General features: G+C 42.9%; 1 protein-coding gene and 1 long non-coding RNA gene across 2 annotated transcripts in view; one reads left to right on the forward strand and one right to left on the reverse strand.

The window, feature by feature from the left end:
• Window positions 1–18,243, forward strand: part of LOC138738562 (neural cell adhesion molecule 2-like) — a 1,138,397-nt gene that overhangs the window by 466,364 nt on the left and 653,790 nt on the right. The window lies entirely within an intron of this gene.
• LOC138739799 (uncharacterized) overlaps window positions 6,376–18,243 on the reverse strand; it is a 30,822-nt gene continuing 18,954 nt past the window's right edge. Inside the window, exons 2-3 of the long non-coding RNA XR_011342429.1 lie at window positions 11,111–11,364; window positions 6,376–6,485 (exon numbers count right to left, since the gene is read on the reverse strand). This is a non-coding gene — a long non-coding RNA (uncharacterized lncRNA). The remainder of the gene's footprint in view (window positions 6,486–11,110; window positions 11,365–18,243) is intronic.

Genomic DNA, 18,243 nt, shown 5'->3' on the forward strand with positions numbered 1-18,243 from the left:
ATTCTGATGTGACTGGTGGGAGAGCTCCAAGATAGTGGAACAGGGGGTTGGGTGAAACTACTGGAACCACCATCGGATAGGAAGCACCTGTGGAAGGCAAAACGAAGTTCATGTTTGTCAGAGTTGCGAATGATTTCATGTCAAGGTTATGACTGAACCACATCAGAATCCAGCCTAGAAGTGGAGAAGGGATGCCTAAGACAAGGGAGAGTCTTTAATAGGATGAAGACAGGTTTATGCTGAACGTGAACTACAAATGTGGATACCTGGTCACTTGGTTCAGGAGGGCAGGGCTCTTTGTTCACCAGATCCATGAAACGAGCAGAGCAACATAGAGTAAGAAATGTAGAATTGGAAAACCCAAGGCTGTAGACAGCAGGTCAGTCCATATTCGTGGAGAGAGAGCCAAGCTGAACCAAATTCAAAGATGGATGGCATCTGGCATATTTTAACAAAGGGAAAATTAGTTATCAGAAGATGGTGAATTCAGTGCGGGAGGCTGCAATGTGCTCAGATAAAAGATTAAATGTTTCTGCTGAAGCTCATCCTGGTCCTTATTGGAGAGGTGGGAAAGGGAATGCCAATGAAGGAGGCCGTGAATGAATTGATTGCTGTAAAGGTAGCAACGGTTTTGGATTGGGAGGATACACCAAGATTCAGGCAGCCCAAACTTATTCCCATTTGTGGCAACAGGCACCTCGTTCCACTTTAGTCTGACGTGGGCCTGAAACTAGTTCTCAGAAATTGGAGGCCAGCGTAAGCTCTCTCTTGCATCAATTACCCGCTTTAAGGATTGGGGTTTCAAAATAGAAATCGGGGAAAGGCAATGTCTTCTCTGCGAAAACCAGAGCTCACAAGCTGACATCTCTTCTGTGAGTAAATCCAACTCCAGCGTGGCTTTGCCAGAGCTTGCTTCAAGCCCGTTTGTAATGAGTACACCTAATGGGATTGACCTTAAGATACAAATTACCACTAGCTTTCGACTCCATCAGAACTGCAGAAGCTAACACAAAGCAGAGGTGCATATATTAGTCTTAAAAAAAATATTGAAACCTTTTCTCCCAGGAGCATCATGTTCTAAAGGTTCCTAATTGTCATGTTCCCTCAGTTCTGTCCATTGAATATCATTTAGCACCAGCACACATCCAATAACTGAGTCTCAAATTAACATCATTATTCTAAACTATTTGCACATTTTTATGTTACCTTTGTAATAATTTGTGAGGCCCTAGATTAATCCCTGTCTTGGAAAGATCACTTTTGTCATTTCACAAGGCAGGGATTCAGCTGGTAAATAACCTGAAAGATTCCGATTTCCTCCTCGGGTTCCAATGAATGAAGTAATAATCAAAAATGTTCCTTTATTCCTACATTTGTCTCTTCACGTCATGCCAATGTTTACTTTTACAGACACAGACAGGCTCCCTCAGACTTTCTCATCCTCCACTTGCAAACGTTGGCAGGTCAGGGACCAAGAAGCTTTGGATGTGATAGGAATAAGTGCCACGATTTTTGTGAGATCAGTCCTGTCCTAATTTTGTCCGGTATAACCATTCACAGGAAATGGGAGCTGTTGGTGACAGATATTGTGTCTTAATGTGGGCTATTGATTATTCTGGAATTTATTATTTTTAGGAACAGTACCATTAGCCTGGCGCTACCCGGTGTACGAATCTGGCGCTGTCTGTAGAGAGTTTGTCCATTCTCCCTGTGTGCCCATGGGTATCTTCAGGTGCTCCGGTTTCCTCCCACCATTCTAAAACTTACGGTGGGGGGGGGCACGGGGGGGTGGTTGTAGGTTAACAGGTGTAATTGTGCAGCTCAGGCTCGTGGGCCAATAGGGTCTGTACTGTGTTGTATGACCTAATTTTAAACTTTTATCGACTCTGGTGCTTTAAAAGTAAATCTAAATTGCTGAACAGATTCCACTTTCAACCCTTTTATTGAGCTTTATAGAAGAAGCTGTAGCACGACTGAGAGCACTCAAAAGACTAGAGGGAGTAGAGCACGCTTTTATTCAGTAAGAATAGCAAACATGGTCTTTGAACTGAACTGGGGTTTTGACGGGGATCCAATGTTTATATCGGGGTATGTGGGGGAGGAGCCAGTCCTTAGAACATCATACCAGTTGTGAATTTCCAATTCACAGCATATGCACACATTATTTGGAGAACAAATATGTAGAATATAAGTACATTTCCAAAAATAAAACAATAGCGATCTTCCGCTTCCTCATGCAATGTTGTCAGAATGACAAAAAAAAACAAAGAAAAGATCTCTAAATCCCACTGCAAAAGCCTGAGATGTTTTGACAGAACATTAAAGCTAGTATCTTTCTGCTGAATCTATGAAACATTACGAACTGAAGGAAAAAAAACCATAAATAAATACAATCAATGATCAAGATACACAGATTTAATGAGCACGTAAATAGTCCGTAAAAGGACTCAAAATTTTATGAAAATGAGTGTTAGCATGAAACCCGGAACATTTGATCTTTTCTAAATTAAGGCAAGACATGACATGGCATAACCATTGAGTTTTAGTGGGTGGAACAGGATCTTTCCATCTAAGTAGTAGCACTTCATGCCATTAGAGTTGTAAATAGTATGATTTGATGATCAGCTGAGGAAAATAGCTTGTTAATGTCATCTAACATCCAAACAAAGCCGTTAAAGAATTAGGTTCAAGATTAACATAATATTATTGACAAAACATGAAAAATCTCCCTCAAATAAGGTTCAAGAACTCAACAAGGCCAGAACATATGCATCAAGGTTGCTTCCCTGTCATTACATCTAACACATCAGGGATTTAGATCAGGAAATAAACGGGATAACTTGCCTTTAGACATGTAAGTCCAATGTGCATAATTGAAATGAATAAGAGAATGATGAGCACATAGTGAAGAAGTGTTAACTAATTTAAGAATCAAATCCCAATTTTTGTCTGAGATTGAAAACTGTAGATCATGCTCCCATGCTCTTTTAATCTTATTGAGAGAAACCTGACAAGATTTGAAAGCATATCATAGATAAAGGTTTATTAACCCCCTTCTGGGAGGGTTTTCATTTGAAAATTACATCCAGCATGTAGGGGATTCACAGGCCATGGGAAAATGTGGTAATTGAACCTGAGCTGAACACATTCTGATCTCTCCTTATGGATATTACTCTCTAATCCAGGTGACATCATGCTGAAGCTCTTCTGCACTCTTTCCCACACCTCCATATTGACTGTAAGACCATAAAACCATAAGACATAGGAGCAGAAGTAGGCTATTTGGCCTATCGAGTCAGCTCCACCATTCCATCATGAGCTGAACCATTCAACCACTCAGCCCCACTCCCCAGCTTTCTCCCCTTAACCTTTAATACCCTAAGTATTCAGACACCTATCAATCTCTGCCTTAAATACACCCATCAATCTGGTTTCATTGGTAGCAAAGTTAAGAGGATTTCAGAGAAATTCCTCTGCATTTCTGTTTTAAATGGGTGCCCTTCAATCTTGAAGTTGTGCCCTCTTGAGCTGGACTCCCTGACTATGGGAAACAACTTTGCCACATCTGCTTTACCCAGGCATTTCAACAAATTGATTTCTATGACGTTTCCCCCCCCCACCCCTTCATTCTTGTGAACTTCAATATCGTTCGAGTAAATGTGTGGAAGTCCTGCTAGTTTTGTATCTCTCTCATTAGCATTGGGAAGCAAACAAGTCTATTCCACAGTGGTCTGTCAGAATAGGAACACACATGAGTGGCCAGGAGGAGATTGGTGAAACTAGCCTACATAGAATTATATTTCTTTGGGACAGTCTTGATGGAAGCAGCTTCAATGATATCAGATAGTGTTTTTTTATATGTGGGAATAATGAATATTGTTGCAACAGTACGATGTATATGATTAAAAAAAAACATTCATTCACATATTAATTTTGAAGCTGACGATGAGAGTTTATTGTCAGATACATAAATACATTTTACAAATACATTGAAAATCTTGCTTGTTGCAGCTTCCCATGTACATAAAATACACTGACCATTAGAATAAATTGAATTACCAAATGAGAAAAACAAAAATAATAAATATAAAAGGATAGATAAATATTTGCAACTGCAGTTAATGAAAAAACTGTGATGTTATGTAGGTGCAGATGGATTATTAGTGATCTTGATATAGTATTACGGTTAGGATAGTCCAGGAAAGTTCAAGAGCCTGATGGGGGTTGGGGAAAAAAACTGTTCTTTAACCTCGAGGTGCCAAACTCTGGGCTTCTGAGCCTTTCGCCTGAAGATAGTAGTAATCACAGAGCGTGACCAGGGAGTGAGGGATCCTTGATGACGTCCACTGCCTTCTCAAACCGGCACCTCATGTTGATGTCATCAGCGGAGAGAAGGTGGGTTCCCCGTGACGGACTCGGTTAGGTTTGCCGCTTACTGTGGCCTTCTGCATTCCTGGGTGCTCAATTACTACAATAAATGGAATTTACCTGCATTCCAGGGCCCCACAACTCCCTCTGTTAAAAAAAAAACAACCCCTGATGTCTCCCTTAAACTTCCCTCCCTTAAATGTGTACACATGACCTCTGGTGTTTGCTACTCCTGCCCTGGGGGAAAGGTACTGGCTGTCCACCTTATCTATGCCTCTCGGAACCTTGCATCTTAAATCATAAAGATCTTGCAGGTGTGGAAATAACGTCTTAATCTTTCCATCATCTCTCCAGCATTTACTGAGGGTTTTGTGGGTGGATTTGGGACCAGAACCATTTTTGAAAAAAACATCAAAAATAGATTTTCTGCCTGATGCATTCACCCACTCTCCATTTGAAGTGCAGTCCTTGTCCAAAATTATCTGGTGTCCCCAGTCTGATGTTACCATTGTATGGTGAATGATAAGTTACCTCTAGTTACTGTTTATTTTTTTTTTATTTTTAGCTGCAGTATTGTTTGTTGTTACAGATTTTTCCATGTATCACAGTGTCAGGTCTTGTTGAAAATATCACATGTTCTATCTCAGCTTGGCACTATCTACTTTTAATACCTCACCTCTGAGAATATCCTACCAGAGAACATCAGAGGAATTGTTTGCATTGGAATAGCCTCACCATGGAGATATTAAGCTATTTCATGTCAGGCCTCTGACTGGAGGCCGGCTACCAGAGCGGACAAAATCTTAAAACTTACCTTTCAGACAGCAGCCCTGAAAGGCTGCTCCAGCATAGCATTCATATGGCGAGGCACCTCCAAGCACCCTCCAGATCCGATGGAGGTAGGGCAACTGGTGCCATAGCACCATCTGTCATAAATGCACAGCAGAGCTATCGCCATCTTCCCTACCCATAATTTCCCATGCAGCTGGAACCACTCTTGAAGGCGTTATGGAGGGAGAGGAGTGAGTGGGGAGATGGGTTGCGGGCTGACAGCATCATTCGCCTGTCCCTAACCAGCCACTTGCAGCGGCTGTACATTCAGGTCAGGCAGCGGAGCTCAGCGGTCTGCCCCCTTTCCGAGAAGGGTTGGAATCGGCGATTCAGAGCCAGCCACTGCACAATAAAGAGGTATGGCTTTAGCCGTAAGGGCGAAGAACCTCTGGCTTTAAAGACTGGTGTTTTTCCTGCTTGAAAGTGCCTAATCACAGGAGGATGAATGACTGGATGATTGGCAGAAAGCCAGAGGTGGACGAGGAACGCGATAAAAAAATCTGGAGGGAGCAGCATTTGAAGTTATTGGAAAGTAATTCTAAATGGATGTTGATAAGTAGAAAAATTATGCTGCTGTATATTATGGATGCAGAAGGAATGGGACTCAATAGTGATTCATGCACAATGACCCAAAGGTGTGCATAAGCTTCTTGAAAACAATCAAATATATTGCAATATATTTCCATCAGAAATTTTTCCATATTTTCTCACAACATAGAAAGTCACTAAGCTCTCTTCTCACCAGTCTCAATCCCTGTGAGCCATTCACTCCCAATGCTGTCAACACCCCTCTGAGCTGAATTAAATTGAATTGTTTATATTGTCATGTGCACTGAGAGTCTGTTCAATGTTTTGTTTTGCCTGCTATCCAGGAAAGTTAACTCATACTTTCAAACTTCTCTGGTTTCTGCTAGACCTCTCACCATTCTCCCTCTCTTCTCCATCCCTCTGTCTCCTTTCCTCTAGCTCTCCTCCCCCTTTCCTCTCCATTCACAGAGCCATCTACCCCTTCTCTGTTTGCTGGTGTGCCCTCCCTTCCTTATCCCCCATTATCTCCCGCCTGTGGGACCATGCTTCTCTTCCCGTCCTTCCCCCCACCTCCATTTTGTTAAGGCGCCTGCCTATATTTTGCTCATACCTTGATGAATGGTTCAAAAATTGGTTATATATCTTTATTTTTGCTGTATAAAGTATCCTGTTTGACCTGCTGACTTTCTCCAGCATTGTGTTACTTCTTCAATCATAGTGTCTTCAGACTTTCATGTTCCATTCCTCATGATTAAGTACTGTTGGTAAAAATGCAAAAGGTATTTATTGTAACATGGCAAGCAGTCATTATCTCGGAGAACCTCTTAGTACAATCTCCAAATGCAAAATACAATGCGTATTTCTCCTGTTAAAAATAAAGGCATCAAAAGGAGATTTGATGGAATTTCAATCTTGACATTGCAGCGAGAAGCTGGAGGGGCTCAATGGGTTGGACGGGTAGAAATGGTAAGTCATTGTTTTGGGTTGGGGGCCTTTAATTGAGACGGAAGATAGAAGGTGTGAAACAAGTATAATCAAGGGGGAAAATAAGATGGGGAGGGGCTATGAGGCAATAGATTATTGGGCAGAAGATGGGAGAGGTGTAGACAGGTACAGGCCAAGACCACTGGGAGGGGGAAGGAGCAACGAGAGTACATAAAGAGAAATAGAAACAGTGTAACCAGATAGAGGTCGAGGAGGGGGGGAATTAGAAAAATAAATCTTGCCATGGGGTTTTAAGCTGTCCTGCAAGAATGTGATGTGTTGTTCCCCGAGTTTATGTTTGGCATTGGATGAAGCTGGGGTGAATTAAATTAGTTGACCACCTGGAGCTCAAGCTCAGACCTACAGACAGTGCACGTGAAATTGTTCATCGAAATTGGTGTCAAGGGGGCGACACCAAGAACACTGAACGAAGTACAATGACGAGGGTGTGTGAAGCTCTTCCTCACCTGGAAGGTCTGTTTTGGGCCCTGGATGAAAATGAGAGAGAGGGGGGAAGATGTAAGGATGTTTAGTTAGGTACTTCAGTCTGTCACACGTTAAATTATGTATCTATAATGGAAGCACCCTAGAACTAATAAGAAACCTCTGAATGTTAGAAGAAAATAATTCACATCTAAATGCTTTTGAAGACAGAGAGCACCTAAGTGTTGTGATGGCTGCCTCTGCGAACACAAGTGCCCTAATTATTGATAGACAGCGTCAATGTGTCTTTGATGTGCAATGTGACAAAACTAAATTTGATCTGGAAGCTTCTTTGATCTTGGTTTGATCAGTCGGAGCCACCGTAGATCTGTAGTGACACCAGTGCCACTGGTGTGGACCCACAGGGAGCGAGGGATTGGAGATGCAGTGCACCCATGGGGGCCAGCCACCCAGTCTACCACCGTTGACTCCGAACAGGCTTTGAACGGCCCGTTGAGGGAGCCGATGGGAGTTTTTATTTGAGATCCGGCCTTCAGGGGTCTGCGCTCAAGATGGCAGCCCCTATTAATTGGCAGCAGCCCCGAGGGGCTGTAGACGCCAGGAAAGCGGAGGACTGGAGCCGGGCACCAGAGGACGGGAAGGCCATGCACTGTCTGAGAGGGAGAAGTGGAGGAGACAGCCCGTGGAGATGGTGAGCATGGTGGCAGACCACTGAGGGAGCTCTGCAGCTGCATGCGACAGGCCACCGTCGACTTGAGGCAAGGAAGCTGTGGGCTGCTAGAGACTGCTGTTGGGAGACTCGTGGTGGGCTGCGGACTGCTGGAGACTGGCTGGAACTGGCTGGAGGGATACCAGGTATCAGAACTGGGACGCAAGGAGCTGCCAAGGCTGCTGAAGGGTTCCTGACTGTGTCGGAGGTTTGGATCTGGAGCTTCAGTCTGCAGGGGCTGTGACTCTGGGGGGACTTTTACTTCTCTCTCTCTCTGACTGTAAGTCTGACTGAGAGAACTGTAAGAGGAGCTTGGACAATTCCTGCTGGTGGCAAATCTGACTGCCTTGCAGCAGGCAAAATCAAAATTTCATGTAATATGACACTGTTTAATTACAATATAAATTGAATCTTGATTCTTGATGTAGCCAATTAAGCAGCCCATTGACATTAAGTGAACCCCTGCTATGGGCCTGTGCTCTGTCGATAATACTGTCTGTTACAAAGCTGTCCTTTTAATTTCAAAAGGCTTTGCTGCTTGTAATATACAGTACATTAGAACACTGGGTTCTGGTTGTGTTAATGCCTCATATGTCTACATAATTCCATAACCCATAAGTCCCAAATAATCTCTGACAGGGATAATTTACAGTAAATAATTCTCATCTATCTTCTTTTTATTTCCAATTAACTGTCTGTTGGTCTGTACTTGTCCCCTTCCCATCTTCTCTCTTTCTTTCCCCAGTATTTTGTCTTTTTTTTTCTTTATTTCATACATTGAGGAAAGGCTCAGGCCTGAAAGGTTAGTAATAAATCTTTACCTCCTCTGGACGCTGCTCAGGCCTGAAAGGTTAGTAATAAATCTTTACCTCCTCTGGACGCTGCTCAGGCCTGAAATGTTAGTAATAAATCTTTACCTCCTCTGGATGCTGAATTCCTCCAGCATTTCTGTGTTTCAACAGTCATTAATAATCCCCTCCCCCCCCCAACCGGCGTGGCTTTGGGATGCGGGAGGGAGGTGGAACCTCCAGGAGGAAACACACATGGTCACAGTGAGAATGTGAAAACTCCACATAAACAGCACTAAAGGTTGAGATTGAATCCTCGACCCTGGAGCTGAGTAGCAGTGGTCTACTTATGAACTACTTTGCGCCCACCCCCAGCATCCCTTGTTTCAGTGGACAATATGTCACTGCATATTTCCAGGTGGGATGTCTGAATGGGTTGATAATCAGGAAGCTGGAGAGGACCTGATGGGCTGAATGGCCTCTCACAGTGTTGCAATAGAAATTAGTTTGTAATGATGAGAATGCTGATTGGTGCAGCATAGAGAAGCTTTATATAGGAGCATCCATTCTCCAAGCAGACACCTACAGATGCACCAAGCTTAGTCAACCAGTCTGCATATGTGGGAACTGGCAGAATTCTGACCAAGAATGTGCAGGAACGTCGGTCCTTCATGTGACTCCGTGTTCTCACATTTCTTCCCTCCTCTCAATGACATGAAGTTTAGTGATTTAATTGGCCAAAATAAATGGCCCACTGCTTTGGGGTTGAACCTGGGGATAGTTCATAGGAACATGGAGAAAATAAAATGGACTCCATACAGGATTGATCAGGGTGCTGGTTTAAGGTTGGTGCTGACCCAATGATTTAACCTGGAGGTCATAGGTCATATAGCATAGAATAGGCACTTCAGCCCAACTCATCCACACTGCCGCTGCCATTCTGGTGTCATCCCATATGCCTGCATTTGGTTCATATCCTTCTCAGCCCTTCCTATCCATCAACCTGCCCAAATGTCTTTTGAATGTAGCAGCTTCTACAGCTTCCTCTGGCAGGTATTTGAATGCGATGGTGCTTGTGATTTCAAGCACATCGATCTTCGTACTGGTGGGAGAGGATGAATGGAGTATGGCCAGGGTGAGATGGGTCTTCTAATATGTCATGGTTTATCTGAACATGTACACCTGGATATTTTCACCTACACTTCCAAATGGTGGTCCACTGCCAACTAGTTGAGGTCAAGCATTATCTATACTATTTCATTACAGAAAGATTTCAGGAGATTTTAAAGCAGGTGACCAAACTTAAAAGGAGAAAAAGGAGGTGATGGGCAGAGAGTTGGAGGAATGGAGAGGGAGAGTTGAAGAGGAGGAGTTAAGAAACAGAGATAGAAGAGGTGGATAAGAGGAGAAAAGAAGGGGAGAGGAGGAAAAGGGAGATAGAGAGTGTGAAGAAATAGAGGGGTGGAAGCAAAGAGACAAAGTGATGAGGAGAGGCAGTGAGAAGAGGTGAGAGGCAGGTAAGAAGCAGAGAAACAAAGGGTAGAGGTGGGGAGGAGAGAGGCACAAATGTAGAGGGGCAGAGACAGAGAATGGGAGAGAATGAGAATGAGCAAGAGAATTTTGGACTTTGAAGCCCAGTGAACGTCCTGGTTGCCGGTGGTATGGAACACAGGGCTAAAGGTTGCTATTAGATTAGAGTGTCTAACGCTGTGGAGAGGTTAAATTAGACTGCAACAAGGTGGTTTCAGATCAAGTGGAATAATTTCATTGCCAAATGATTTTGAAGGGATTTAAGATGAGACGATCAAGAGACGATCGTTTGTTTTGCGTTCTGGTGTGCCTCAGGTTATTTAACAAGCATGAACTTCAACAATAAATGGGGAACAGCCATAAAATATCAAACTATATACATGGAGAGAAATCATTTGCGTTTGGTTCAAATGCAGAGGGGAAATGGTCCATGCAAGTCCCAAATCACAGTACTGATGTTCAAACATAATTTATCTCTCCACTGTAAACAATATTATCTGAATTGCCAATGTTAAAGAGTTACTGATTTACTTTAAAAGAAGCAAACAGAATAAATGAATGATTTACTTTTGAGATGACCTGAAAAATATTGTAAAGAATCAGTGTGGAGACACTACTGTGATTTCTACAGATCTCAGGGACCCAGCTGACATTAAACTATCATTGATCTGTGTATTTACAGGGGGCTAAGGGGAGTGGGGGCTGTGGTGGTCAGACCAATAACTCTGGTTAACACATTTTTTCAAAAGGTTTGCTTCCTGGGGAAAAAAAAATGAGGAGTATGTTAGACAGCTTTAAGATGAATTCAAAGATAATTTCAGACTTGCTGTATCACGTAGGATGTTGGAGAGATATTAAATTAACTTTTATTGAATTTATTATGTTTAATCGCATAATGACGCTGGCACCTTGCATTAGTTCAACTGACCTGAAAATTTTTTGTTGCTGATTTTTGTTTGTACCCAGCATCTGATGCCTCTCACATCAGTGACCAACAGTACTCGGCAAGCATTCATGGATTCCTGTTGCCCTGATTCCGCTCTTTTCCATGGTTGCAAGGTCCTGGTGAAACTTCTCACCATGTTGGTCATTGACAGCACCAAGATCGGCCAGGAAAAAAGTCCAGCAAAATGAATTTTCAATGACGTGTTGCGCTTTCTGGTCTTGTATGCTTGAAGTAGACTTAAAATATGGCAAGAAATCACAAAAATAGGTTACATCTAAAAGAAACGGTAAAAAATTGGAAACTTTTAAGGTGATTTTTAGATCCAAAATCCATAAAATACACCCAAAAGCGTTCAGGAAGCATGATCTCCATTGGGTGAATCAGTATCATCAAACACTGAGCATGCTCAGTATGCCCTTTAATGGCTCACTAATCAGAGTAGAGCTCTTCTCAGCACTGGTCTCTTGCGCTAAGCAGAGAGCGCTCTACTTACTCTTAAGCAAATGTCTCTCAGACTAATGTCTCTGAAGTAATTATCCGTTTGCACCAACAGACTGCTGTCAAACCAAGTCGTAAGCACTGAGGCATGTTATGATGTTGTTACCCAGTCGCAGTGCCCGCTGACCTCTGTGACTTAATATCAAATTGAGCAGTAGATTGGATTCAGTGTGTTAGTCGCACCGTTTCAAACATGCAAAGAAAAAACGATATAAACCAAGAAAAAGTGATAGAAAAAGCCATTACATTGGAGGCTTTATATTCGCTCTGACTGAATCTGGACCCTATACTAGATTGCAAACAGCATCACAGACTCTCTGAGAAACAGTGCAGTCAGAATTGTATTACAAAATATTAGAAACTCCAACATTTTAAATGTTTTTGTTCTACAGTAAAGTGTAAAGCGGTCAGCCAGAAGGTTCAAACTGCTTGGTAGAAGTGTTTAACCCAGATGCTTTATCAGAAAATTGACAATGTTGTGGCTGATAAGGCAGAGATTTTCAACCAAATTAAATTCCCCTCTGAGAACAATTTAATTCTATGCTGGCATCTGTGTGTATGCACATGATTGTAGTACCCTCTGCTGTCTCTTGCCTCTTTGCTTTTAAATGGTAACCCTATAATCATTGAGTGAATTACATCGTGAGATTGCTTCTTTAAGCACAAAGTTTTACCTCTTTGATGTTTAGTCTGTGCCTTGTACTTCTTTTTTCTGTTTTCAGTACTGTCGAAGTGGCGAGAATATATTTCAACTGCATAGAGCCATTGTTTCTTAACCTTCTTCAGTAAATAAATATCTATTTATTACTGTATGGAACTTGTACTCCTATCCAGTTCCAGTGCTATCTGAAACTCTGTGTAATTCTGCCTTGTGTACACCACCTTATCAACTCTTTATAGTAAACAGAGTTGATATTTTCAGATAGCTTCAAAAAAAAACATTTACTTTTAACATGGTTAAGATAAACATTTTCTCTCCATGAAGTGAAACGCGAAAGTCTGCAGATTGTACTAAAAATACAGAAATGCTGGGGGAACTCAGCAGGTCTTGCAGCGCCCATAGGAGGTAAAGACATATAGGCCTATTTTGGGTCTGAACCCTTCTTTAAGATATGAATAAAAGTAGACAGGCATCTGAACAAAAGCAGTGGCAGGGAGAGGACTACAGACTGACAGACCAAAGGATATAGAGAAGAGGCCAGGAGAGATGGATGGTGAGAATTGATGGGGGGAGGGGGGTGTTGGCTCTGTAAGTGCAGAGCTGCAGTAAAGGAGACAGAGGGAAAAGGGAAGAGGGAGAGAGTGCTACAGAAAAGGAGAGATAGGGAAAGATGACTGTGGGAGCAGGGGGGTGCTTTCTCTACATAAATGGGTCAATCGTTAAGCACGTCTCTGACCTGAAAGTGTGTATGATGAAAAAAGACATCTTGTCGCAAGGATCAGTGCAATCCTCTTGTCCACAGAATGTCCTCAAGTACTTTGCAGTCAATAAGTCACTTTTGAAATCTCTTCTCTGCTGGAGGCACAGGACGTTGCATGGGCGACCCAGTAGAGGTGTATAAGAGGATGAGAGGCTTTGTCGTGTGGATGGCCAGAGGCTATGTTCCATGGCTGAAATGGCTAATATGAGGGGACATAATTTTAAGGTGCTGGCGAGTAAGTACAGTGGGGTTGTAAGAAATAAGTTTTTCACGCATCATGTGGTGGATGCATGGATTTTGCTGTCAGCAACGGCGTTGGACCCCGATGCAATAGCATCTTTTAAAAGAGTATTAGGTGCATGGAACTGAGTGAAATGGAGGGTTATGCAGCAGGGAAATTCTAGGCAGTTGTTGGAGTAGGATAGGCCAACACAGTGGGCTGAAGGGCCTGTACTGTGCTGTAGATTTTTATGTTCTAAATTCTGAGCCAAAACATTCCACACACAATATTTGGTAAAGGACCAGATGAGTATTTATTCACAGGAAAAGCCACCTGGTATTGGGGACAACTGACTCAATTCACCTTCAGAGATCTCTTGCAACTGCTTGCAAGAGACTTCAGTGTGCACCTCTTCAAAAATAGATTTCCAATAATGTTAACAGTGAGTTTATTGTCATATATATTTAACAATGTTCATACCCAAGTATGCACTGAAATTCTGACATGTGGCAGCTGAACAGGTACTTTAGAACACAGATCATAGAACACGACAGAACACTGTAGATTGTACAGCGCTCAATGTTGTGCTGACCTATATATCCCTTCCAAAATTTAAAAAAAGCCCTTCCTGACTGGTAACCCTCTATTTTTCTTGCATCAGTATGCCTGACTAAGAGTCTTTTAAATGACCCTAATGTTTCAGCCTCCACCACTGACAAGGTATTCCAGGCACCATAAACTCTTTGTGTTAATAAAATGCTTACCTTGGTTCCTCAACATTCCTCCTTTCACTTTGCACAGATGCCCACTGGTGTTTGCTACTCTCACCTGGGGAAAAGCCGCTGATTTCCTACATTAATTATAACCTTGCTTCATGACTTATTTTCCAAACCAAGCAACACCCTGGTTAATCTCCTCTGCCTCCTCTCCGTTTTACACACATCCTTTCTATAACGAGGAGACCAGAATTAAACACAAAATATTCTAAGTGTAGCACAAAAGTCTGCAGATGCTGTGATTGTAGCAAAAACAAACTGAAATGCTAGAGGAGCTCAGCCGGTCTTTTCAGTGTCTAGGGGAGACAAAGATATATTGCTGATGTTTTGAGCCTGAGCACTTCTTGAAGGAATAAGCCAGAAGCAGGAAATCTCAGAAAGAATTCAGGCAATGCTGGCTGAGGGAGGAATCCAGAACAAGAGAAGGTGTTAATTGGATATGATGAGGGCCAAGATAAGAATTTATCTTGGTTGTGCGAAAGGAGATGGAATGGAGAGACAGAGATAGGGAAAGGCGAGGGGAGAAGAATGGGGAGGTTAACAAAAGCCAGAGAAGTCAATATTTATGCCACCCGGTTGGAGGGTGCCCAGTCAGATGATAAAGTGCTTTTCCTCCAATTTGCGAGTTGTCTCAGTCTGGCAGTCCTTGAAACCATGGACAGATGTCAGCAAGCGAATGGGAGGGGAATTGAAATGGGTGGCCACTGGGAGATCCACGCAGACAGAGCCGAGGTGTTCAACAAAGTAATCTCCCAGTCTGCGTCCAGTCTCTCCGATGTAGAGGAGACCACAGTGGGTACATCCGATGCAGTAGATGATGCTGGCATGGCAGATCATCAGAGATGTCCTTCTTCTTCAAACAACATGGCTTTCCCTCTATCAAAGTGGTCCTCACCCGCATAGCCTCCATAACCCGCACATCTGCCCTGACCCCCTCCACTCCCAAGAGAGACAAGGACAGGATTCCTCTTGTCCTCACCTACCACCCCACCAGCCTCCGCAACCAACACATCCTCCTCTGCCATTTCAGTCATCTACTACGTGATCCCACCATTAGACATGCTTCCCTCTCTTCCCCTCTCCATCATCTGCAGGGACCGCACCCTCTGTGACTCTCTTATCTACTCCTCCATCCCCACCAATCATCCCCTTGGGACCTTTCCTGTGACCACAGGAGATGCTCCCTTTGTACCCACACCTCCTTCTCCACCTCTTTCTGGGGACCCAAACAATCTTTCCAAGTGAAGCAACAGTCCTTCCAAGTGAAATAACATTTCACTTGTGAATCTGCAGGGATCATCTCTTCATCCAGTGCTCCCATTGAGGTCTCTTCTACATCAGAGAGGCTGAACGCAGACTGGGGGTGCAATAGTCTGGATCTCCCAGTGACCACCCATTTCAATTCCCCATCCCATTCCCTTGCTGATATGTCTATCCATGGACTCATGCACTGCCAGACTGAGACCACCCACAAATTGGAGGGACAGCACCTCTTCTTCCAACTGGGAACCCTCCAACTGGATGGCATTAATAGCGATCTCTTGCTTTTGCTGAACCCAATCCACCCGTCACTTTTCCTTACCTCTTCATCTCAATTCCTTCTCCCTTGTGCACAAACTTGATAAATTCTTACTTCAGCCCTTATCATAGCTAATTAACACCTTTTGTTGGTCTCGATTCCTCCCCGAGCCAGCATTGTCTGAATTCTGTGACTTTCTGAGATTTCCTACTTCTGGCTCATTCCTTGAAAAAGGGCTCAGGCCTGAAACGTTGGCAATATACCTTTGTCTCCTGTGGACAATGAAAACTCCGGCTGAGTTCCTCCAGCGTGTTTTTACAATATTCTAAGTGTTGTCTCACCAGAGATTTGTAGAGTTTCAATATGACCTCGCAACTCTTGAACTCAGTCCCATGACTACTGAAGCCCAGCATCCCATAGGCCTTCTTAACTATCCTGTCAACCTGCACAGCAACCTTAAGAGATGTTTGGATTTGGACCCCAAGGTCCCTCTGTTCTTCCACACTGTTGAATACCTGTCCATTGACCCAGTTCTCAGCCTTTAGGTTTGACCTTCCAAAATGCATCATCTCACACTTATCCAGATTGAACTCCATCTGCCACTTCTCCGCCCAACTCTACAACCTGTCTATATCCTTTTGTAAACTACGACAACTCCTGCACCTGCGTATCATCTGCAAATTTACTAATGCATCCTTCCACTTCTTCATCTAGATCATTTCTAAAAATCATAGAGTGGGACCCCCCCTTCTCCCCCCACCGAGGGTCAGAGAACAGATCAGGGCGGAACTCCACCACTCTTTGACCTTCATGCAGAATACATTCCATCCACTACTATACTCTTCTTTCTGTAGACAAACCAATTCTGAATCCACACAGCCAAGGTTCCATGAATCCCATGCCTCATGTCTTTCCAAGCGAGTCTCTCATGGAGGACCTTGTTGAATGCCTTACTGAAATCCATATACACCACATCTACTGCTCTACCTTCATCAATTTCTTTTGTTATCTCCTCAAAAAAATTAAGCTCAAGATGCATGACCTTCCCTTCACAAACATTTTAATAATAATTTAGACATACAGCAAGCTAATAGGCCATTTCAGCCCACGAGTCCATGCCACCCAATTTACACCCAATTAACCTACATCCCCAGTACATTTTGAACAGTGGGAGGAAACTGGAGCTACTGGGAAAAACCCATGCAGACACAAGGAGAACATACAAACTCCTTCCAGACAGCGTGGGATGCGAACCCCAGTCCCAATCACTGGCACTGTAAAAATGTTGTGCTAACCACTACACCAACTGTACCACCCATGCTTACTATCCATGAGAAGACGGTACTTCTGCAAATGGTCAGATATCCAGTCCTTAAGAATCCTCTCCAATAGTTTGCACACCACTGATGTAAGTCTCACTGACCTACAATTGCTCAGATTCTCCCTACTACAACTTTTACTCCCCCATAGTTCCTACCTCATCCCATCGTAATTAGCCTTTTCCCTTCTGGCTGCTTTAATCCTTATCCATAACTATGCTCAGGGAGGTATGTTCTCCCACCAAGAGGTCTGTCATCTGACTAGGTTCATTATCCAGTACTAGATCCAGTGTGGGCCCCTTCTCTAGATGGCTGATACACAAACTGTATCAGTAATCCTGCATGAACACACCTGACAAATTCTGCCCCATCTATCCCTCTTGCAGTCAGGAAGTGCTAGTCAATATTTGTTAAAAAAAAACCCAAAATTAATTGAAAAATTCGACAATTGTATACTTAATTGAATTAAAGAGACAATGAATACAAAAAAAAATACAGAGATAATAAATATTCACAGTTATTCTGGTAAAAATAAACAGTGGCAGGAATAGTCCTTTTGTGGTGTCAGAGGAGACCCTGATTAGTGTAACAGGGGATATTCAAGACCCTGCCCAATTCTTCAGAATGTTGCTTAGATTTTTGATGCACCATCAATTACTTCAAAAGACTAGACGTTATGTAAGAACTAATAGACTTTCATTAACAACAGAATGGAAGCATGTCCATGTGGGTCGTCTGTCCTGGACTGAGGAGGGAGCTGTGGCACAGTCGCCTTTATTCAGAAGTCTGTGGAAGAAGCCACAGGCACAGTCAGCAAGGGCCGTGTCCAGACAAAACAATAATGAGTACCAACACATATATAGAGTGGTAACTCAGAGGAGAATAAATCTAACCTGTAGCCAAGAACGAGACTAATGAAAAGCCTAAAGTTAAAGTGTGTGTTTTTTTTAGCATTACTTGATGGCAACTTCATTGCAAAGGAAACAAATCTAACTGCGCTGAGAAGCTTTTATGATCATGACTTGTCATCTAAGTAATTACTACAGTGGTAATGTGTGGGAGATATACGTCCTCGATAAATTTCACAGCACAATAACACACTATTGATGCTCCGCGTAGGTAGTATGGTACTTCAGTGTAGCCAGAATGATCCCAAAGTACCCTCTGTGATTTGAACAAAACAAACCAGTGGATGCTGGAATTTTGAATTAACAAAGTGAAGTTGGAGAGACTGAACTAGTCAATTATCAGCCCTGAACAGAAATAATCAGTCAATGTTTCAGGTCAGGACCCTTTATCAAGACTCCCTCTAGTTTTGTTTTGTAATCTACTTATGTTCTGCTATAAGCGCACAATGAGGTA

Source organism: Narcine bancroftii, chromosome 7 (assembly GCF_036971445.1).
Source record: "Narcine bancroftii isolate sNarBan1 chromosome 7, sNarBan1.hap1, whole genome shotgun sequence".
NCBI classification, from domain to species: domain Eukaryota; kingdom Metazoa; phylum Chordata; class Chondrichthyes; order Torpediniformes; family Narcinidae; genus Narcine; species Narcine bancroftii.